We start from the raw sequence: 25974 nt of genomic DNA, 5'->3' as shown, positions 1-25974 counted from the left end.
AATTTATTCCTTTTTATGGCAAAGCTGAATTTACAGCATCACTACTCCAGTTTTTAGTGTCACATGATCCTTCAGAAATCATTCTAATATGCTGATTTGGTGATCATTTCCTATTATCCCTATTATCAACAATGCATATGTTTTGTGGAAGCCACATTTTTTCCAATATACTTTGATAAATAGAAAGCTCAAAAGGACAGCATTCAAATATTTTTTTTTTTTTTTTTTGTAAATTAATGTCTGTATTGTCATATTTGATCAATTTAATGCATATTTTCTGTATCCCTCTCTCTCTCTCTCTCTCTCTCTATTTACTCAAAAATAATTTAAAAAAAATATTTAAGTACAACATCGTTGTACGAAGAACAACAATGGTAGAATTTTGGAACTGGCATAAGAATAACTTCCACTTCTGGCACTTCTGGTGGTCATTCTGGCATTTTTATATATTTACAAATGCCAATAATCTCGAAATGGTCAAATTAATTAATTGGCCTGGTCAATCTAAATCTAAATGATCTAAAAGTGTTTTTAGCAGAAAACAAACAAGCTAACAAACAAAAAACGCTAATGCATAAATAAATAGGCTAAGTCAATTCAGGTGTTATTCACTCTATTTTTGTGTTATAGAGAGTGGAGGCTGGGTTTCAAATCGGCAGGACTGGGTGGGTGAATATTAATGTGAATGTTAATTGGAGGTTAATCTCCACAGGAAGCAGCAACTGCCTTTTTTTCACTATTTTTTTTCTTTAAAGCCAGAGTCCAAATCCACACTCAATACAATGGTACAGTTCACAATGGGGACAGCAGACTAAACCATGCCATAACATATTATCTTATCTTTTACAAATTTTAAAAATTATACATTTTTTATCCTGATAACATAAGATTAAGATCACTATACTGAAGATTAGCATAGATTTTATGCTTTATTCAGCTGTACAAGACCTTTATAAAGATTGTGCTCTTCCTGAACCAAAAAGAAGTAAACAAGACTGAAGCCTGGTAAATATAATCACTGTATCTGGGTCAACATATTGCTATTCAGCTTTAAAGGCCAAGCGTATGCAGTGTTTGTCTGAATTTATTTATTTTTATGAAGTCGACTATCACATCCCAAAATGGAATGCTTTTATAATAAAACCTGTTCCTATAGTTCAGTTATCTTAGTTAATCTTCTTGAATAGCAAGTTGTTTATATTGAGACGAATACATAAACTGCGTAAAAATATTATTCTGTATTAGTGATCCAACTGGAAGGCATAGGGGCGCAGTGCACATTTTCACACTGCTATTGATTTCATTAGCTTTATGAGGGAGTCAGCAGAAGTCAGGCTTGATTGCCCATCATAACGCATTATGTCATTGGGCTAAATTGGCCACTGCTTCCTGGCGTTAGGTTAAGGTTGTCTGCAGAGAGAAATAATGGCTGGGGCATGTGCAGTAGTAGTATCCGGGGAATTGTGTGTGTGTGTGTGTGTGTGTGTGTTTTATTCCCCCCACGTCAATGACCTCATCACAATCCAATATTCGTATAACCTTTACACTGTTTGTATGCGTGTGGGTTTGTGTGTCACTCCCCCTTCTTCAGTGACCTCATCTCAATCCAACATAACACTGCTATATATATACATATATATATATACATACATATATATATATATATATATATAAAATAAATGTGTGTGTTCTTGACTATGCATTCTATTTCTGCAACTCATTTACATTCAGCTTACATGTCCTCTGCCAACACTCTAGCATTTCCAGTGACCCTAATACAAAGGAACCATGTCCCTTTTTTGGGTACTGGTACTGAGTTAAAACACCATGTTGAATCACACTTTGACAGTTGCAGATTTTATGTGTGCTGAAAATAAAAAGGAAGTGGTAAAAGAAGAGGGGAAAAGAGCTTGAGGTAAGAAGTTTTAAGTTTTAGCACCATGTCGCGTTGATTTCATGTTGCATTTTTATTGACTGGTCAGTAGACGTAGGTCGTAGCAGCAAACACACTGTGTGTTGATCATGCTGAATTTCTGACACTGTCAGAAAATGATCATAGGCTATCTTTGATTGCAAGACTGGGAAAACGTCCGTCTTTGAACCTCTCTCACTGTACGACATAGGACCACTGATTAAGAGCCATGCATGATCACAGAAATCGCCACGATTGTTTCAGGATGGCATTCTTTCGTCTGGGACAGCCAAAAATCGTGAAGTGTATCCCGGGCTTAACAGGCCATTACTCAATCACACATAACCAGTGATGGGAATAACGGCGTTATAAATAACGCGCGTTACTAATGCCGTTACTTTTTTCAGTAACAAGTAATCAAAATAATTACTTTTTCTCCCGTTACAACGCCGTTAGCGTTACTGACCAAAAAAATGCCGCGTTACTATAATTGAGCTCACTGAAGCGGTTTTCATCCGAGTAGGCTCTCTCTCAGCCATAGGACCAGCAAAGTTTTTTTCTCTGGTGTGTGCTGCGGTTAGTCATACACAAATATAATTTTAAACTGATAATAATGTATGATGCGCTGTGTGTGTGTCTGTCAGAGCATGCGAGCTGAGCGCAAGCTCAAACCAGAATACCCTTTTTGATGCTTGATCGAAAATATGTGAAATTAGTTTTTTTTTCTAGTCGACTAGTAGTTGTTCATTTAAGCTATTAGTTGACTAATCACATTTATATTCATTTAATTTCTTAAATACTGGAGAGAATAAACCATAATAAGGAGCGTTTACATAATATAGGCTATATAGCACTCAAGGGCAGGCATAATTGCCATAAAGAACCGGCAAAAGTAATGATTATGAGTGTGACAAAAACAGCAAGGACACATTTTAATTGTTTATTAATAAAGTAATGTTTTCTGAATCAGTGTAGGCTGCAAAGATGAAGTTGACATTGCTGATTCTCATTGCTGATCATCTGCTCATATGGACGCGCCTAGAGAGATAATGCACATTTCATTCGGATTAGGCTACATAATCAGAGTAGCCTCTTTCTTTTCTTGTTTAATTACTTCATTTTCGTTAAAGTAGATATTTCAAGCATTCTATAGATATATTTCTCATGTCTGCGAGGCAAGCAGCCGCTGAGTTTCGGTTCATTTAGCCTATAAGACGCGCTCCAGTTCATGCGCCAGTGATCGCGCCCGCGCTTCCATGTCATGATTTTATTGTCTGCTATATTTGCTTGTTATATATTAAATCCAAGCAACTGGTTGATGAAACATTGATTAAAATTAAGATACAATTTTTACAAAACGAAATTCACTTTAAAGAGAGGCTTTCTATAAAGCAAAACTTAATGAAGTGTTTAAAATCGTGTCTGACCCACTCCATGTCTCCCGATATATTTGCGCATCTTATAATGCATCTTACTCACGCTGTTCACTTTTCATAATCGAATAAATGGATTTAAAACATAACATAGGACTATTTAAACATACATATGAAACTACGTTTTCTTTAATGGCTACCAACACAGTACAGAGAAATTTCATGTCGTGAGCAAGAGCGGATCATGAGTCAGGAGTCGCATCAAGAATAATTTATTCTTAGACTTATATGTAATATTGGGGGCATTCAATTTATTTGGCATATTTTTATTTTTATTTTTTTATTTTTTTTAAAGTAACGCAATAGTTACTTTCCCTGGTAATTAGTTACTTTTATAATGATGTAACTCAGTTACTAACTCCGTTACTATTTGTGAGAAGTAACTAGTAACTATAACTAATTACTTTTTTAAAGTAACGTGCCCAACACTGCACATAACACTTAGGCTACAGTATATATCCGTGTATATTTGAAAACATTTTTGACATTCCGTCCACACTGAGACAGCATTTTTTTCCAGTAAAAACACTCAAAAGTAGAAACATTAAAAAGCTGTTTTTGCATTGTAGTGTGGACTGTAAAAAACATGGTATTCAAAATTGAAGATGCATGTTTAGTCATGCACTTGGAAAACAAAATTACTGCTTGTTCAATTTGCCTAATTAAAATAAGCTAAAACAACACAATTGCTGAACATTTTATCACAACCTTATGTCATTGTGTTCAGTCCACTTAGATATGTAAAACTGAAGTTTTATTGATCATTTGTATCAGGACATTTTGTTGTATTAATTGAAATTTACTTGAAAAATCTGAAAGTAAAAAACGAGTAAACTGTTTTTTTTTTTTGTTTTTTTTTTTTTTCTAGAGACACAATCATGTGATCCATTCAACCCAAAACAATCAAGAAGGGCTGTACTGCCATTATTGTGCCTGCTATCTACTTGTCAGTCTCCAGTGAGCACAAGAATTAATGCAAATTCAATCAATTTTTGTCTTATTTTCAAAAAAAAAAAAAAAAAAAAGTTTGCATAACATTTTGCCTGGGGCTGAGAAAGCTATATTATCTAAAAAGCAAGTTTTGGAAAACACTATATGGTTGGAGAAAATATCGAAAAAAAGCACACCATTTTTAGCGGGATTAATGCAGACACAGCCTTAGTCATATTCTTTACAGACAAATCACTTTTTAAAGAATCAAAAATTGAATTTACCTTGGCATAGTTGAATAACAAGAGTTCAGTACATGGAAATGACATACAGTGAGTCACAAACTCCATTGTTTCCTCCTTCTTGTGTAAATCTCATTTGTTTAAAAGACCTCAGAAAAACAGGCGAATCTCAACATAACAACGACTGTTACATAACAGTCGGGATCATTAATATGTACGCCCCCAATATTTGCATATGACAGCTCATGTTCAAGGCATTACACAAGGGCAGGCAGAATAAACGTCTGGATCTGTGCACAGCTGAATCATCAGACTAGGTAAGCAAGCAAGAACAATAGTGAAAAATGGCAGATGGAGCGATAATAACTGACATGATCCATAATTACATGATATTTTTAGTGATATATGTAAATTGTCTTTCTAAATGTTTCGTTAGCATGTTGCTAATGTACTGATAAATGGGGTTAAAGTTACCAGCGTTTATTACTGTACTCACGGAGACAAGAGCCGTCGCTATTTTCATTTTTAAACACTTGCAGTCTGTATAATGCATTAACACTTAAAACTTCATTCTTTATAAATCTCTCCAACAGTGTAGCATTAGCCTGTTAGCCACAGAGCACAATCAAACTCAAGCAGAATCAAATGTAAACATCCAAATAAATACTATACTCACATGATCTGATGCATGCATGCAGTATGCATGACGAACATCTTCTAAAGATCCATTTAAGGGTTATATTAGCTGTGTGAACTTTGTAAATGCACTGTATTATAGTCGAAAGCTCGGGGGGCAGGGAGCATGTGATTTAAAGGGGCCGCAGCCTGAATCGGTGGATAGTTAATGATGCCCCAAAATAGGCAGTTAAAAAAATTATGGGGTATTTTGAGCTGAAACTTCACAGACACATTCAAGGGACACCTTAGACTTATGTTACATCTTGTAAAAAACTGGTTCTAGGGCACCTTTAAATACAACTTTCCCATAACCAGCTTAACAAGCCACAACATAATAAATCAACAAAAGATACCTCTAAAAACAGGATACTAAAAACAGGATACTGCCCACTGTGAAATCTCATTGGTCCAAAATCCAGAAATGTTTATAATTCATCAAATATGTTCTGATCATATGTGATGTGTCATGCCACAAATGATTGTGTTATACATGTTCTAAGAATAGTTGGGTTTACAACAGCCAAAGGTAGAGCACCAAAAACCTTCAAAATCTCAACATTGCTATGGAAAAACTACCTTACCAAAAAGGGTAGTTCACAAAAATATTATTCTGTATTAGCACAAAAAAAGGAGTCACAAAAAAAAAAAAAAAAAAAAGAGTCAGCATTCATTATTTACACTATTCACAGAGACGTTACAAAAAGTGCTGATCAGTAATAGGAGACACCACAAGCGGAGCACAATCATAATATTTAGTTGTCATCAATGTTCAAAGCTAAAAGAACACAATCTGAAAGAAATATCTAATTCTGCTGAAAAGCTGTGCCAAATCCGGTAAAGCTTGTGTGGAAAGCTCAAGCTCAAGGAAACTTAAGGGTTTCCCGCTGTCGTAATATCCTACAACAACAGGACCGTGGGATTAACATCATATCACTCAGCAGGCAAGCTGATTTAATGACACTTATTGTCTGATGTGTCCAAAATCACCTAACTGTCCTCTGACAGTCTGGGACAGTGTTCGTTTCATACATAACAGAGTAAAAATAACAATAAGCTTTGCTAATGCTTCCTAAATTAACTGGTCTGCCAAGCGTGAAATACAAGTTGTCAATCAACCCTGGGGTCCTGTAATGCATTATTAATGACAAAACTGAATTTGAACACCATCACTGCATAGCTCAACAAAGGGAGTAATACTGGAGCTATAAGCAGGGAAGAGTCACGCTGCTCTCCTGAGTACAACATGATGCCCAGACTAGTCATTCAGCTAGTCACAAGTCATTCACAATAGCCATACAGAGTAAATAAGGCTAATATGGTTAATATTCAGTTCACAGGCAAAATTCCCAATTGTGTCCTGTTGTGTGAACTTGACAAGCATTCAATGACACAGAGTGCATGCAATGAATAGAATTGTGGTTCAGCCTAGCGGTTAATTATCTCAATTGGTAACCAAAAGGTTGCAGGTTTGAATCCCACAAAGGGATTCAAGTGGCTGTCAAAGGGTATCAGACTATGTCAATTCTGACACTTTTTGCCACTGACCTTTCAATTTACAGCCAATGATTTGCATGATATCATTATATGGGTGGTACTGGCATGAAAATCAAAGAAGATTTATGATAGACTCATCTTGTCCATACCAAGATACAAAAAGTTGCATGTCTCTTCAAAGACATATCATTACATTCAAAGAGAGAGAGAGAGAGAGAGAGAGAGAGAGAGAGAGAGAGAGAGAGAGAGAGAGAGAGAAAATACATAGACAAATATAATACACTATGATGTACTATTCAAGAGAGAATTGTGATACATCAGAAAATATCAGAATCGCTCCATATTCTTCCTATTGCAAATCGAGATTTACTTGTGATACGATCGACCAAAACACATCTTAATACCAGGGGCCTGTTTCAATAAGGAGGTTCAACCAACTCTAGTTAAAATTTGAACTCTGAGTTGACTTACTCTGAGATGGGAAACTCTGAGTTTTCGGTTTCAGAACAGCTGAATTGAGTTAGTTGAATCAACTCTGAGTAAGCTGACTGAGTTAAGCGCGTACACTACGATTGTGAAAAGCCATGATCAATAGAGCTCCGATATTACGATTCACCATGGCAAGAGCGCCCAAGAAAAAGACCATACAAGTTTAATTCTTACGTTCACAAGTTAGTTCTCCGCGCCCACTGCGCTACTACCTACACCACTGAAGCCATCAGTCACACGTATCGTTTGCAACCTTGTGTGACACTGGTGGGCGGAGCTACTGTAAATTCGCACTTAGTAATAGACACTCCAAATAATCTTGTTTTCCGTTTGCATTGAGATTATCCAGGTGTAAACAGGGAGTTTGAAAGGATTTGTTCATCTAAAGTTTACTTTGGGCTTTACACTATACACTCTGTACTCTGAAATGGAGTATATGAATTTTAGAATGGAACACTTTACGGTCATTAACTACAAAGAGGTATTTTCAGTTTTCAGTGTTAAAGGAAATTACATTTCTGTGACCGTTAAAGACGCAGTATGTATGTTTCGCAACTAGAGGTCGCTTATTCAAAAAAATAACAAAAGGGATACCTGAATTTAAACATTGTTACAGTTACATTTGATCACTTACATTCACATTATTTTATTTAATTCTAATGAAATAGCTGCAAGTGCTGAATTACTACTCATACAGGTCACTTTATTTGACAAATTAAAATTGTGGGGTAACACAGCGCTGTTTTACTTGGTCAAAACAATCATACTAAAAATACATTTAAGTATGTTGAAAGTTACTCCGTGCATTAGATTGGTGGCTAGTATGAGACACTTGATGCACACTGCAGTAAACTAGTTCGGTATTAGAATATCATTAATAAAAGCTGGATGATTTAAAGATGCACCAAGTTATGGTTTGGTTGAGAAGTATAAGAAGCATAAGAGTGCAGTTAGTTTGCAGGAACAAATTCCACTAGCTCGCATTTAAGTGGCAATAAAAAAAAAAGAAGGTTCTAATCGCTAAGTTATTTGTTTATTTGTTTATTTTTATTGGAAGTAAGCAATTTTGGCAGTATGACTGACCCCACTTAGTCATTCTGTCATGCTTGTCATTCAACTTTCAAAACTGACTGAAGGACATAATCCACTGTAGATTGATATAATGTAGCAAAATAAACACACCAGCCATTGCAGCTTAATTTACAAAACTCTGGGACTGATTCAAATGATTCTGCCAATTTAAGCCACAATGAAAACAAAATGACTGAACAGTGTATATTGACTGAACCTGACCAGTGCGGTCGGAGGTCTTCTATATGAGAAACTTCTCATGCTCTGTGAGGTTCTGGCAAAACAAGGCAGGCAATATGGGCCTCCACTTTAATCATGCACGGATGGAAACTTTTGGCTGTGTGTATGTCTGTGTGTATGTTGGCTGGTGCTAGGCTACATTTCCTTTTTTTGGCTCCTGTCTAAATATAGGCCAGCCTCAGAGGTAAGGATGTGCCACTTTCTCAGCTTTGGGGATTGTGATTAAGCAGGCCAGTCCTCGGCCATTCCTCTGTGCACCAAGCGGGTTCACATCTCATTCTGTCAGTCCACATCAATCACGTCAATTCAGAGACATACCTGATGGAATGAGGTGAGATGTATTAGCATGCAGCTGTCCTAAGGTCTACATGAGCAAAAAGGGGATGGAGGTGAAGATTCAGTTTCCAGATCAGTAGTTCTAGAAACTCCTACTACAAGAAAATACTTTCCAAAGTATCTCTGTTGAAGCAGTCTGTTTAAACTATCAACTATAAACTATTTATTAGCCTATGAGATATATCAGGTGACCACTAATTTACGAATTATATTACAATTTGATGACTAATTTCTGCTACTAGACATACAGGCCCTATAACTCCATAACAACATTCCTCTTCATTGAACTACTCAAGCTTCACCCCCATTGTTTACTTAAGCAAACCTGGCAGCTACATTCCAAGGCTAGTGTCACATTTGGATGATCTTCCTGATGATGACAGGGCCATATGTTGATCCTGGATTCTGGATTTTGGTCACCAGCATTGGATGTCCTCACTAGAGTTTAACCTATATTGTCTTTACCGATTACTCGTTGCTTTGTCGAACTATCATTATCTGTAAAATGAAATGGCGAAAGTTTGTGATAGTTTTTAATTCCTCCAAGATCTTCCATGCACAGACATAAGACTACAGTTCTATTCAGTTCTATTCTACTTGTCTACAGTTGCAAGTTTTGGGGTTTTACAGTGTAACAGTGTCTTCTGAGGTGTAATAAAACCAGTCATGGACTCCGCGTGGAGTTTGTTGTAACAAGTAACCAAGCTTTGAACATGAAAAATTGGATTTAGAACGCAGCAGAAAAAAGCCAAGGTATGTATACAGTACACAATACAATAGTTATGGTACAATAAGTCAACTAAGTCAACCATTTAAAACAATTAATTTAATAATTAATTAATTGTTGCTTTGGAGAACTGTATGGTTGCAGTAAAGTTTGATGCAGTAAAGTAAAGAGGACGCTTTGAATGCTTACTAGTTTTTTTTTTAATTCACCATTGTGACTAATAGATATAAGATCCAGTATGTTTTCGGGATTAAGGGTGATCCAATTTGTTAAAGTAAGGATTTAAACATGAGCGCACAAAACAAAACTGTTTGTGTAGTAGATCTTGTTAATCATTTCATCATGATAATATCGACCATGTTTTGTGAAAAATGCTAATCATGTTTTTGCTTTTGATGATCAAATCGCTTGATTGATTGATTATTGTTTATTTAATTAAAGCTGCAGTCTGCGATTTTTCCTCTTTCTCTCCATCTCTTGTTTAAAACCTGCAATTGCAGTCATATGCGGAACAGTTATCTGTACGTGCGTTGTGCATCGGCACAGCTCGTCAGCACAGATGAATCTAATGCTTGCTGTCAGTCACTGCACCGGTGTGGATACTGAACTTCAGAATCACAGATTCTATGTCTTAAAAAATTATGACCAATATAATAATTTTCACTGGAAAATATCATCTGAACAAGTAACATGTCTGCCACTTTTGTTCTGACCAACTGAGGGGAAAAGCATTAGGCCTACAATAAATAATGCTGCCAATAGTGATTAATTTTAACGATCGCTTAGCTCGAGTCATGCCAAACCGTGCAAATTATTATTACTGTTATATTGTTCTCAAATTGTTAATGTTAACAACATCAGCATTGCGTGACTATGTGTATATTATGTTTATATTGTGCATATTGCGTGACTATGTTTATCTTATCCTCTCTATTGTAGCTTATGATACTCTGAGCACTGCCTATAACTTTTATTGTGAGCACTTCATGTCTATTAGCCTCGTCATGACGACTCGCTTGTTGTATTCCTCACTTTTAAGTCGCTTTGGATAAAAGCGTCTGCCAAATGAATAAATGTAAATATTAGTGTTACCTGTAGATTTCAATTTCTGTAGCCACTCCACAGTCCAAAGTCTTTTGCTTTTTGACTATGGCTGAATCTCCAGTTGTCACTGATGATTGTCGTTTGGATCTTTAAAAAATTAAGTTTAATTATTTAAGCTGCTGTTTGAAAAGGCTATAAATGATCTGCTACAAGCAGCATCCTCACATGATAAAACTGACTAGCCTGAACGGGACTCCTTCTGTTTACGGACGTGACGTAATGACGCACAGAGGAACTGCTGCATGCTCAAATTTCCCGCGGAAATCTGCTATGACGCTCTTATTATAAAACATTATTATAAGCTTACCGTTGTGAATCGAGACAAGAAAATTAGATAGTTTTGAACACTGGCTGGTTATGTACTTGCTCAAAAATTGATTTTGGATAATTTTTAACCAAAAAAAGTTGTGGACTGCAACTTTAAGTGGAAAATTTTGGTTTATATTATTTATTTTAAAAAAATATGACTATTCAGCTATCAGCCATATTTCTCAATTTTAGTTATTGGTATCAGCAATATCCACTATTGGTCGACATCTTGTTCTCAACATGGTACTGTAAAAAGTAAGGCTAATTTGATTAATGGCAAATTTTTGTTTTGAGCAGCATGGCTATACTAACTAGACCATCACCAAACCATCACAGTCCAACCTAGATCAGAATTTAACTTTTTTCTAGTGCTGGAAGACTCTTTTACCACTAGAAGAATAGACCACTTTTTGACAGTAAAACTATTGTATTTAATCAGAATGATTTGATCTGCTGCATAGTAACCATTTCCGATGTACTGTTCAAGCGCATTTTTCCGACATTAAAAGTACTTTTGAGGAGAATCATGTTTCAAAACATAGTGCAACTTTCTCTCGCTTCACTTAAATCTTGATTTACTGGTATTAACATTTGCAGTGGGCTAACCACACCTTTAAAAATACGATATTAACTGACATCCGAGGAAAAAGAAACCAAGTAATTTTTCATTCTAGATGCGACCACAATGTTCTAGTCACACTATAAAGACTTCCCAGTCTACATCAGCAATTCAGCGTAGAGTTCAAGCTGCCATAATGCAAGCCATCAGAGTTGCCTGCCAACAATTAATTATACTTCGCATTTATATTTTGGATTTTTCTGTGGTTGTGAGAGATGGCTGAGAAGGTATCTGAGTTAACGCCAGCTCATTTCTCTCACACTTCAGCGCCTTCCAACACAGTCCCCACCTCGCATGAGTTATGGATCCCTCGGCCCATTCTCCCGTTTATGGGCTGCATTTCTCCCCCTCTCTTCTGCCTCTCCATTGGCAACCTTTACTGACCCATTCCCATCCTCGCTTTTATGGGCCTTGTTCACAAGTCTTGATTGCTTGTTGTTTTACAACCAGTGAGACTCTACGATGGCTCACAGTCTCAACAGGGGAGCACCAGGCATGTTGAGACAGGGTTGCACAAATACATGTCCTTTAGATATGACACAAGAACTGAGGAAAAATTCCCCAGACATGAATTCATTTCACACTGCCATCCTTGTGACGAATGGCCTTCATTTCCCAGAGCTAGACAGCCATTGAGAAGCTGGTATAAGCCTATATCTGATCAGCATGGAAAGTCAGACTTGCTACAGAAACAAGTCACAAAAATCGTATTTTGATTTACATTTGTTGACTGAAAGAAAATCAATTGAAGTAGTGTGAAGTAATGTTAATGTTTCAAAGTCAGTCTGAGTCAAACCCAAAATATCGTAAAAAATAAAAGAGAGCTCCACGTGGGTTTGCAAAAAAAATCTAAGTCGCCCTTTTACTTTTCCAACAAAACAGGTCTACCTGATTAATCCGAGCTGTTCTTCTACAATAATGCCCTCTTATGCTTCAACGATTTTACAATAAACAACTACAATAATCAGTCTCTACTCTAACAAATCATATTTCCTAAAGCCCTTAAATCTGACGACTGGCAAACAGCAAGGAGTCATAATTTCGAACCTGCCACATAACACATTTGCAGAATCTTTACAAACTACAGATATTACATTTGCTTCCAGAGATTCAAAGAGACAACAGTCACTGGATAATGTTAAAGAAAATGTGGAAATGAGATTGAATAAATATTTATACATTTTATTTATTTATAATAAAAGAAATTGTTCCAAGAAAATGGTGCTAAATGCCATAAAAAATGCATAAAATGTATTTTTACCTATTTAAGACAAAACTTTAGGAACAGTCGTAAGCATAATATACTGAGACCATAGTATACCAGATTTGTGCATCATAAAAACAGATAAATAACCATGTAACCTACATTGTATATGTAAATAAAGGAATAACTAGACAAGTTTGCAATTCTAGAGTTGTGGGTTGTACAAAGATTGTGCAATTAGTAATGAACCTTAACGCAGATCACTATAGTAAAGACGTAAGTAAAAAAGGAATAAATACAATAAATAAATAAAGTGCTCACAACAATGGTCTTGTTGGAATATTTTAGGGAAGGAACTGTCATACTTCAGTTTCTACTCTAACGAATCACATTTAATGTGACATAAAATGTGACAATTTTTAAGAAGAAGAAGAATACCTGAGAGTGGGATGAGTCTCGATCCCGCTTGAGCATATTGCCAAGAGTGGCTATTCAAAAATGTTCCCATTTTACATGTATAATAATAGCCATCAAACTACAGATATTGCATCTGCTCCCTGAGTTTCTGGGAAAGAAGAGTAGACTTTGGTAAAGTAAGCTTTTAAACTAATGGCCTAAACAACACAAGAGGGTGTTGCCAGTCTGATTCACTGCAGCTTTTCACTTTGTGTCCCCTACAGCAGGCAAGATTTACTGGTGTTCCTGTGTGTGTTCTAAAGCTCTGGGGCTCTGAAGACTGGCAAGCACTCGTAGTGTGCAGATTTATGATGGAATAGGTTTTGCTGATGGATTCTAATCCACCTGTTAACTCTCAAACCCCTTGTGCACCCACTTGCCAAACATCTTGCAGCAGTGCTGCTTATGTACAAGATTTATGCACAAATTTGCTCATTCATGTTGAGTATTTGCCTTGATTACAAGTAACTTTGATAAGCTACATAACAACTTAGAAATAACTTAAACTTCTTAAAATAAGAGTGAATTTTATCCACCGGGGCCTGCAGGGTTTATACATCATGGAGATTTTAGGTTAGCAAATATAAAGCTTTGCAAAAGGGATTCTAGTAAGGAAATCTAAGAGATGAAAGAAGATAATGGTCTAATGTCACTTAGTGTAAAACAATAATATTACCAAGATACAAATAAGGGTGAGTTCACACTTGTCATTTTTGGTTTGATTAAAACGAACCCTGGTGCGATTGCTCTATTATTGTGGTTCATTTGAACGTGTGAACGCTGCCATCCAAACCTTGGTGCTCACCAAACAAGTGAAAAAGATGGATCTTGGTCTGCTTCCAAAAGAACTCTGGTATGGTTTGAATGATATGTGAACGCAACATGGACCAAATACATGTATACAAACCAAAAACAGGAAGATGAGATGCTAAAAAGGACAGAATCCTCATGCATATCGTTTTTTTTTCTCGTCACAGTCGTGAGTTTGCCCATCACAGTCATCAGGCGCTTTTTCACGCAGAAGATCATTTGTGTGTGTGTGACGGATGGATTCCCGCTGCTGTTTTGACTCCTTTACACATTTTATAAGCTCTTCACGAGCTGGCCAAAATACCATCATATGCAGGCTACGCACACACAACAGGCGCATTTACCTCCGTTGTTTTGGATGTTCAGGCCAATCAGGTTGTGAACGTATTCCTATGCCTTTAGGTTTGGTTTCTTTTGGTTTGGTAATAAAATTGCCAATCTGAAAGCTAATCGGACTGTGACTAATTTGTTTTTTGTTTTGTTTTTTGGCCCAGACCAAACTAAACAAATCAACTGAACTACAAGTGTGAATGCACCATAAGATGAATTAAGATCTGGTAAAGTAAGATGTCTGTTTTTTCTTGACCACAAAAGGTCTAAATCTCAAAACCCCATTTATTGAATGGTTATGCACTTATTAATACTGATGTTTTATCTGAACATCAACACTGTTGAGATTTAGCTCAGCTGAACAGTTCTGAGGTTAAAGGACCTTTATTTGATTGGATAATAGTTATCAGTTGATGTTTTATGTCTATTTACTAATCAGAAATTTGTGGAACCAGTGATTTGTAAAGATATTGTTTTAATTTGAATCAACTTTATTTTGCCAAAAAATAAAAATCTCTCATTGTTACATACATTATTAGTTTTTAATATTTAGTGGAAGTATTTTCCCTTACTTTATGTTAGCTTAAATAACATAAAAATTTTGCACTGACCAACACTGTACTGAACAAATACAATCCCTGAATACATTTGTACACTCTTCTGTTTCTTGACAGACACCTGGCAGCGCATTTGTCCAAGATGCCGTTTGAACATCGGTAACGTTTAATGGCTGCATCGGACGCATTTCGGTGGTTTAAATCGACGCTTGTGACTTAAAGTCGAGTGCTTTTACTGTAATTTGGGCAAGAGCGCTCATAATAGAAGCGACGCGGTTGAGAGCGCGGCTCATGGTTGCATAGCAACGACAGACGCCACTGGAGCGAAAGCGCTTTGGAAAGAAGGAAAATGCGGCGCGGCCGCTTATGTGACGTGATATGTGAATGCCCCCATAAAACGGCGACTTTTTCTTTGCATATCAGACAGGTAGCAACTGGAGAGAAAAATAATAATAATAATTTAGCAGGCCGGATTATGTTTTATTTTTGAGATCAGTTGCGGGCCGGGTAGAGGGGGAGGGCGGGCCATAAATGGCCTGCGGGCCGGCAGTTTGAGACCACTGCCTTAGGTAGTTGGAAGTTTAGCTACCCCTTTTCTTTTTTACATTTTGAGCTATAACAACTGAATTAACAAATTTCCATTTATTTCTCTTAATAATATATTGAATGCTCAGTGCTAGTGGTTATCCAATATCGCTTTCCCAGTGGTTGATGCTAATATTTAGGGTGCTTTCACATTTGGTTCGATTGCCTGGTCCGAGCCAGAGTTCGACTGCTCCCCTCTCCCTTGGCTGGATTGTGTTTACATTATATTATTTGGGTCCAAACCATTGTGCATTTGCATCATCAAAGCAGCAGTTGTTTACCCCTGTTGCTTGGTAACAATGATGCAGGAGAAGGCGGCAAAATGCATAGTGTTCACCTCACTTTTATATTTTGGTTTTTGAACCTTTGGCTTTGTTTTCAAAGCATAGGCACATAACAACACTTGCATCTATCTGCTGTGAATGTACGGCAAATGTTCTAAAGAACGCAGAAGTCCATTTCTGCAAAAGGAGAGCAGAAATTAGATATATATTCTCTCTGCTTGCAGTGTGTCAGTCACACTTGTCAGGAAAGTGAGTGAGAAACACACAACCAGACAGTTTTATTGAATCATACATCATCAATAGAGGTTCACTTCTGCAATGTAGTACAATTGCATTCATATCAGCAGCAAACCGTACCAGAGTTCACATGAACCATACCCTAGACCACCCTTTTTATGCCGACTTGAGTTTGGAAAACAGCGTTCACATCATCCAAATGAACCGAACTCTGAGAGAGCAGGGTGGTTGATGGCCAGTATACAGTAATGTAGACATACATGCACAGATACAATGCATTCTCCATGTTGTTAATCAACCAATTGAGCACAGTGTTATCTGATACAATCATTTCAAAATGCTAATTTTGAATTAATTAGGCAGATTAATTAGCCAGGCAAATATACTGATCTACCACTGCTCAAATCATCATTGTTCTTACAATCATCATCTCCCTGAACATTTCCATGTTTAAAACTTGTTGTACTAGCATGCACAAGATTCTCATGTTCACAAGCTTGTTGTAACAAAGCTCTGACCTACCTTTATCAAATGCTGGACACCACTCAGTGAGTCGTCCTTGCCTGTTTCTCACAAAGCCCACATAGAGAAAGCGAAACAAAACTGTGAGGCTTGCCATGACTCAAATCACCCCATAAATCATATAATTTATACAATATGATTGTGTCTTTGTCTCAAGGTACAAGTAGTGAGGTTTGGCACACGGATATGTGGGTGTCTTCATAACAGTCCAGTGCAGTCTGAGGTCACAAGTGCTGTGTCTAAAATAACCAGAGAATGTTGCCAGTCACAGGCTGAATCAGCTGTCCAACAAAAAAAAAAAAAAAAAAAAAAAAAAAGAGTGAGGGAAAGGACGACTGTTGAGCTGAGAAGGGTTACAATGTGGTTACAGCAGAATGGGCACAAGAACACAGCTGCACTATTCCATACTCGGTGGTGTTACTCATCTGGCCTTTGGTTCTAATCCCCAAATACCCCCTGGTCCACTTTAGTACCACTTTAAACATAACACTCTTGCCACCCCGTTGAGCAGGTGACCAAGTGTAAAACCCACTGTTGTTTAATTATAACCACTATGATGCCACAATGGGATTAGTTTGTCCTTTTGCACCCAAGTACCCCATCACAAGATGATGCAGTTACCAACTTTCTCAGAAGAGTTCAATGAGTTGCCTGTGACGTGAGGCTCACTGTCAGAAAACACTGTCCAAAGTCTTTGCTGCAAAAGACATCTGTGTGTATCAGTAGATTTCTCAACCAAAGTCCTCGATATTGACTTCCCACAAGGGAGATTCCACAAGGCTCTGTGTTAGGAATGTTTGCAAAATCTCCAATTGTCAAACAACAACAGTATCAAGTCTCTAAACCACCTTGGATAAACAACTTAAGCAGTGACAGAATAAAATGCTCATTCTAAGAGAAAGAACACCAGCTAGCATAAATGTCGCAGCAGAATACCAGGCTGCTGACACTACAGAAGGACTTTTATTTTCACAAACTGCCAGCTGTGTGCATACATTTAAACAACAAGCCCCTGTGGCTTACAATTCTTTCTCACAGTTCTTGTCAAAGATGGGCAAAGTAAACAAGTCAAAAGTAATGTATTTTTCTTGCCTTGGCTACTACATTTGTTGATGTATTTGTGCTTCTGCAGTGTGGATTGGCCTTATTCACTGCTTTGATGAAATAAACTACATATTAGGGCTGCATGATTAATTGTATTTTAATTGTGGTACTTTCTGCTAATCTCGATTAATTAAAGGCTTAGTTCACCCAAAAATGAAAATAACATCATTTATTACTCTCCCTCATGCCGTTCCACACCCGTAAGACCTGCGTTAATCTTCGGAACATAAATTAAGATATTTTTGTTGAAATCCGTTGGCTCAGTGGGGCTTCCATAGCCAGCATTGACATTTCCTCTCTCAAGATCTATTAATGCACTAAAACATATGTAAATCAGTTCATGTGAGTACAGTGGTTCAATATTAATATTATAAAGCGATGAGAACATTTTTGGTGCACCAAAGAAAATAAATAAATAACTTATATAGTGATGGCCAATTTCAAAACACTGCTTCAGGAAGCTTCGGAGTGTTATGAATGAGCGTATCGAATCGTGATTCGGATCGCGTGTCAAACCGCCAAACTGCTGAAATCACGTGACTTTGGTGCTCTGAACCGCTGATTCGACACGCTGATTCATTTGTGCTCCGAAGCTTCCTGAAGCAGTGTTTTGAAATCGGCCATCACTATATAAGTCATTATTTTATTTTTTTGGCACACCAAAAATATTCTCGTCCTTTTATAATATTAAGATAGAACCACTGAACTCACATGAACTGATTTAAATATGTTTTTAGTACCTTTATGGATCTTGAGAGAGGAAATGTCATTGCTGGCCATGCAGGCCTCATGGAGCCATCGGATTTCAACGAAAATATCTTAATTTGCGCTCCGAAGATTTATGAAGGTCTTACAGGTGTGGAACGGCATGAGGGTGAGTAATAAATGACAGAATTTTAATTTTTGGGTGAACTAACCCTTTAAAAATCGTACAACTGATTATATGTCCTGAAAAGGTTTTTTTTTATTTATTTTTTTTATCTTGCATTGCTAACAAGCCTTCACTATCTTTCCTGCTTGGGGTTGCCAGATGCCAAGAAAATAAGTCCATGCAAATATTTGCCAGGAAACCATGCTCTGCAAAAAAGTGCTGATGATCTGACAACACCGACAAACATGTATGTTGGAGTTTAGTGATGTTCAATGTGAAATTCTGCTTGAATGAAAGTGTCATATAGCCAGTCTGTGTTCCTTCACGAGGCCGCGTGTGCAATTTGCTACTACTAACATGTAAATGAACTTGTGTTATTTCAGTGTAAAACAGTGTGGGATAACATCCATTTAATCTATTAATATATTTAATATATCACTTATTAAAAGTGTATTTTATTTGTCTAAAATGGCTGTCTGAATGATGATTTCAATCAGAAAAAAAACACAATTTTAGGCCTTTCAAAGCAAACACATAAATATTGATATATGAGGCTGAATAATATAATTTATCATAAGATATACATCTTGCTCACTTTAATGTCACCTTCTCTCCAAACTCATTCTGTGATTTGTATTTGTCAACCTCATCTCAAATTACATGACATCACCCTGCATCCCATCTTGTCTGCATTCCATTTATGACAGGAGCTGCTTACATTCTTTCAGCACATACATAGAACTCCATTACAACATATAGCAGTATATTTCAGTTTACATCTCTTACATGACAGGCATGTATGTAACATTACCCTGGGGACATGTCAGCCAGTAAGAGTAGTGATGGTGTTGAGCATGCTGCTGCCCTGGGAGAAAGAACACATTACATTGGCCTGACTGAGCTGGATGTCATTTTTTGAGCTGTCCTGTCATTGCAGTCCAGCCAGGGAGGGCAAAGAATATATTCCCTTACAGTCAACAGTGAAGCACAGGACTAGGGATGCACTGAAATTTCGGCTGCCTGAAAATTATCGGCTGAAAATGGCATTTTCAGTTTTTGGCCAAAAGAGAAAACAGCTGAACATATGAACCGAAAATATGTGCTGCCCCACTCCGCCCCTCAGTGTTTGGTGCTCAGGTTTCACTCTTGCTCTAACCATTATCACTGTGCGTTTTGACGCTTTGCTAAATATTCCTCTATGCATGTGCTCAGTCAGTTGCTCACGGCCCATGCAAACACTCCACACATGTAACGCTCATGCTCATAGGAAAGGCAAAGTCCACTCAAATAATGTGTATGAAATTTCAATGTAGTTGTTTATTTGTTTCTGTTTGCAATGGCCCCACTGTGCTATAACATGGTGTGGTATAGCCGTGCTGGGCAACACTGGTAAAATGACGCTACCCTCTTGTTTACTGATTCTCTCTTTGCTACGCTCTGCTCACATGCTCCTATAGTACATCATTTGGATAATTGGTCAAAAAAATCTATCTGTTAAATCTGATTCTGTTGCATAGAACTGAATTAAGAATAATATATTGATATTTAAAATGAATGTATTTTCTGTCCAATTTTAGTGTGTTAAAGTGTGGTTATTTTATTGGCTTGTTTTTATTTAATTCAGTATTATTAAAATTATAAAATTTCATTAAAAGGTCTAATATTAATAGTACAAAAAAAGCTAAATTAAAATAATACGTTTTTTTTTTTTTTTTTTTTTTTTTTTAAGCATTTTTGGTTTCAGCTTTCGGCAAAGTCCACCCTGAATTGTCGGGTTCAGTGAATTCTCGCTTTCATTTCAGTACATCCCTACACAGGACAGTAGGGGTGGCCACTTTAACGTCAAGAAAAACAAAAAAAAACAAACAATGAAACTCGAGAAGAAAAAAAAGAGAAATGGGAACGGAGATGATGAAAGGACAAAGACAATGCAGATTGTGGCTTTTACTATGCACTAAAATATGTACTTTTAAGTAAACCAATTGTCACGGGTGGTTGTATCGACCTTATTTTTCAACGCAGAAGTAAGGTTTTTTGTACAGCTAAAAATAACTGGAAGCGAATGACACTGGAAGCCAGGCACAATAAAATTACAAATGACCGCACCCAATCTTGCATGGGAAAAAAGGAGAATAAAGCGCACAAAGACAAAGGCTGCGTTTACACTTGGCATTAACATGCGACCTGTATCTGGATGTTGTCCACATACACATTGAAAAGACAAGTGTAAACACAATTGTGATCGGAATGTTATCCGATCAACGTGTTCTGGTTCGGAGGTAGTCGAGGACGCATTGTGATTGGATCTCAGTGTAATGTAAATGCAATCCAGCCATCGTATATACATTCAGAGAGCAACGACAGAAATCCCAGCCCAGTCTCTCCAAGTGGCTGTCAGAAATGAATGGACAGATGCAGTTTTGACAAGAAATCTTCTCTAAATTTTACAATAAACGTAAATCTTTATTTAGACTTATACAATATCTTGTGTGATTTTTCAATTTAATTGTGCAACATTATCTAATTTGTATCGTCTTTACTCTCAATCTAGTGTCATATGTCATATTAATGTTCTTTAATGTGATGTGCGTTCTTTTATTTCTTTAAGGCAAAGTGTTTAGATTCTGATGTTTTCTAGGCTACACATTACACAAACAATACAAATGCTTGCATGCTCCTTTCAATCATGAAATGTGTCTGAATAATTACCATCTTTTCATTATACAAGATTAATGTCAGGAAAGTTAAATTGGTAGATTAAGTAATTGTGATCGATTTTACTTTTATTGAATAAATCACAAACATTCTGTGCTGTGTGCACTGCATTGATAGAGGCTAAAGTGAAAGTTGTTTTACGCTATGAAGCCATTTAAAGCATCTGCCTTTCAAAGGCGCCTAATTTAAATACAGGGAAAATGCGGGAAACAGGGAAACAGAAATCCACTCAGTGTATCTATCAGATACAGATGCCACTTAATGTGAACAAATGTAAATGCGCTGTGTCCTGATTGGCTAATGATCCGATCTGCTTGATCGGATCATGGTGATCGCATATTAATGCATATATACACAGACTAAATGAGATAATTAACAAACAACAGGTGAACAGAATCATTAATCAAACACACTAGGAAACTGGGACAAATTACAGGGCACACAGGCAAACAGGAACAGTCAAAACAGAACATATATGTGACACCATTGTTGGGACATATTATTATTATTATTATTATATAAAAAATAAAACCAATAAAGACATAATATTATAGTAATAATACTATTGTAGTGTTAAATAAAAAATGAACATAGTAATAATAATAATAATAATAATAATAATTTTATTTTATAGAATGACAGAAAAATTACACTGTTAATATTTATGGCTCTTAATGTCTGTTTTCAAATGTTTAAACCAAAGAGCTTTTATTTTGGTGGAAAACCAAAGTGAGACCTTCAAGCTTCTCATTTGCTGAGAAGATTTCAAATTTTGGAGCATGGCATTTGCTGTTGGAAGTATGAGTAGTATGAGTAATTGATTTTCAGCTTATGAAGAAGAAAAAGTGAGTGTAAACCTGGATGAACAAAAGTTAGTGAGGGTATAAACATTTTACCAGCCACTACTGTCAGTGAATTCAGTTTCATCAGAAGTGCATTTCAGTTCCACATCCCAGACTACATGTGGGTGCAAACACCGCACAAGTGTCGTTACCAATGCAATGCTCTCAATCTCGACACATATACTTCATAAATAGAGAGGAGACTTTTCATAGTCCTGAAAGAGCCTTGGGGCTCAGTTCAGTTCAAATCAAAGACAAAGCATCTCAATAAAGTATGGGCTGACTTAAGCTCTGTCAACTCACAACCATAAAGATCATAAAGACTCCTAGAGTTGTTTTTGCCATGATGCTAGGGGCATTCTAAGTGGTTGCCAGGATGCTGCTATACAGTCCCTGAGTTGTTCCAAATAGGTTTTAATATGTTTATGTGCAGTTAAGGTGTTCTGGGTGGTTGCTAGGTTACACTAAGTCAAAAAAAGTGCAAGACCATGTCTTTATGATATTCTGGCTTCTAGATATGGCTCAGGTCCCTCATTCAATTTATATTACCAATCAAAAATTTGGGGTAAGACTTTCTTTCTGTAATCATTTTTTAAATTTAAGTATAGACTACTTACTACTTTATAGACACTACTTTTGACAACACTATAGGTGAGCATAAGAGACTTTGTCTGTGTGTATGTGTTTTGGCCGTTCATCTACACGACAATGGCATTTTGGGGGCCTGGAAATGCAAACTTTTGGGTTTTAAAGTGCACCTTTTTGAGAACGATACCATTATCATGTCCGTGTAAATTACAAAAACTAAAATTTGTGAAAATGGTGACGTCATGCGCACACGTAATGTGTGTTCAGTCTATAGGCGTAGTGTTTCTTTACAAAGTGACATTGCCAACTACTGGCCTGGCAGCATAGTAAAGCATTTTTAGTTGTTTTCGCGGATCCATGTGAATGAGGATTGTTTTGACAATGTTGTCCTTTGTATGCGAAAACACAAAAGAAAACCTTTGTTTTTAGAATATCATTGTCGTTTAAACATACCCTCAGTTGTCAATCAAATAATTTCACTCAATCTAGCAACTAGTGATTTAGCTGAACTCAATTCTCAATAGCCTTGAGGTAGTCAACAAATATATCCAGCTGACTAAAGCCTTCAGGAGACTTATCTAATTTTCACCAAGTAGGGGGTCCATGGTGTTTTATTTCTCTTTAGTCTTTGTCTTATCTCTGTGTAAATAGATTCACATGCAAGGAGGGCACAATGAGAGAATTGGTAGCAGTAATTTTATTCATAAATCCATTAGTCCTTAAGCTGCGCATGGGATGTCCTCTCAAGTGACACTGGGAACAGACTGTCACTTCGACAAGTGTGTCTATCGCACTTGTACTATGGAGGTGGTCTGGTCTGTAGTCCCAATGTGCACATTCATTCCCACTGACCCACTGATTTATGAATGAATGAATGAATGAATAAGGAAGGAAGGAAGGAAGGAAGGAAGGAAGGAAGGAAGGAAGGAAGGAAGGAAGGAAGGAAGGAAGGAAGGAAGGAAGGAAGGAAGGAAGGTAATGAAAAAAACTGCATTGTCTATATTTCTACATGAATTCTCTGTAAGGCCTCTTCCTAATGCCTATCCAGTATTGTGATATTGATATCATTATTATCTAGATGCTACACTGAGCTGAAGTGTAGGCTGAACAAGTATTTTCCTCTAGAGTACACACTACATCAAAATTCTATGTTGTTTTCAAAAGCATGCAGTGCAATCAAAAAAAGACCTTCGGACAAAGTACAAATCCAGTCAAATATTCAATTTCCAGGATTCTACAAGTTCTAAATCGTTAAAGGGATAGTTCACCCAAAAATTAAAATTTGATGTTTATCTGCTTACCCCCAGGGCATCCAAGATGTTTGTTTCTTCAGTAGAACACAAATGATGATTTTTAACTCCAACCATTGCAGTCTGTCAGTCGTATAATGCATGTCAATGGTAACAAAATCTATGAGATTAAAAAAAACAAAACATGCACAGACAAATCCAAATTAAACCCTGCACCTTGTGGTGACACATTGATGTCCCAAGACATGAAGCGATCGGTTTGTGTGAGAAACCGAACAGTGTATATATTTTTTTACCTCTGATACACCACTATGTCCAACTGCCTTAAACATGCGTAATCCGGTGCGTGAGGTGTGTAAGCGCTCTGGCGTAGTTTAAACATGGTGCCTGTAGTACAACAGTTGTTATACAAATGGAAGTAAACCACTAAATAACATGGTTTTATTACATTTATTACTTCATTTTATTTTGTTACTTTTCATGAGGGCAGCTTTACAAATAAAAAGGACATATACAAAGATCTTATTCACATACCTCAGTTGGATGTGGAAAAACCATAGGCACAGCTAATGGTTTAAGTCGTACGTGATCCTCTCATGGGTATGTAAAATCATCAGGGGAAAAATGATCGCTGCAGACCCTCAACAACTTTAGTACGTTAATGGGTGTTTTGATATCCAGCCAAAGAGCAATCAACCATAACTTCAGGCGAGCAGGCTCAGAAGTTGGGAATATGTGGAAAGTCACCACTTCCGAATGAATTTGCGCGAGAGAACGTAATCTTTTAGTTTTAAGTCGGTTTGAACAATCCGGATAAGCGCAAGTAAGTACCATTTTGATTAGCCGTCATGCGTACAATGTTTGTGCACTGTGTAAACCATAAGTGACGTATACGCGCGAGCGATCACTTCCGCCGCTTACGTAAACTATGCCGGAGCGCGTACACACCTCACGCACCATGCCGTGTGCGCGCTCAAGGCAGTTGGACATAGTGGTGTATCAGAGGTAAAAAATGATATGCACTGTTCGGTTTCTCGCACAAACCGATCGTTTCGTGTCTTAGGACATCAATGTGTCGTCACGAGCCGCAGGGTTTAATTTGGATTTGTCTGTACATGTTTTTTTTTTTACTCTCATAGATTTTGTTACCATTGACGTGCATTATACGACTGACAGACTGCAACGGTTGGTGTTAAAAATCATCATTTGTGTTCTACTGAAGAAACAAAGTCACCTAAATCTTGGATGCCCTGGGGGTAAGCAGATAAACATTACATTTTCATTTTTGGGTGAACTATTCCTTTAATGAGCTCGGCAATCCTTTAAATCTCAATCAGCATCATCAAAGAGCAAAAGTTTCTTTATTTCACTTAAATTTCTTGAAAGACTCTGAAAAATAGGACAAGAGAGAGAGAGAGAAGTGTGTCTTCTGCTCCTAATTTTGGACGCACTGCTCTTATTTTTGCTAATTGCAGGTCTTCTAAACTGGGTTTCCATGCAGGCATACAGCGCACAACCACAACTGCCCAAACTCCACCCCAGAACCCTCCAAAATATAGACTTCATGCAGAAGACACTCCTTTAAAACCTACTCTAATGCAGATACCACAGTATGTTTGAACTTTGCTCATATTCCAGATTTATATTTAAATATCACATGATATTTATCATTTTGCCAACTATGATATCATTGTGCACAAAAAGATTGCATATGCATGCTTACAGTGAAGTGCAACATTCTCATATGACACTTAAAAATCTCATGTTGAGAAAGAAACTCTAGTTTTAAACAACTGTAGGCAGAGTCCCCCAGCAGGTGTCAGCATGTACTGTATTATGGCTCCATATTTTGAACTACGCTACCCACAAGCCTATTCTGTTGCTTAGAATAGATAATAAAAACATGGATCGAATAAGCAAAGTCTCTTGGGTGGCGAGTTGCTAAGCACACTATATTCCAAGAGCAAAAATCTTTCTTTCAAAAAACAACGATGCAATTAAAGTGGTAAATCACAGGGAAAGCTTTATGGAGACT

General features: G+C 37.0%; 1 protein-coding gene across 5 annotated transcripts in view; it reads right to left on the bottom strand.

Annotated features, from left to right (window-relative positions):
* triob (trio Rho guanine nucleotide exchange factor b) overlaps positions 1-25974 on the bottom strand; it is a 173830-nt gene that overhangs the window by 120458 nt on the left and 27398 nt on the right. The gene's annotated exons all lie outside the window — the stretch shown is intronic.

This window comes from Chanodichthys erythropterus, chromosome 2, assembly GCF_024489055.1.
Source record: "Chanodichthys erythropterus isolate Z2021 chromosome 2, ASM2448905v1, whole genome shotgun sequence".
Classification (NCBI taxonomy): Eukaryota; Metazoa; Chordata; class Actinopteri; order Cypriniformes; family Xenocyprididae; genus Chanodichthys; species Chanodichthys erythropterus.
The sequence above is the reverse complement of the archived record's forward strand: the minus strand, read 5'-3'. Positions and strand labels throughout refer to the sequence as shown.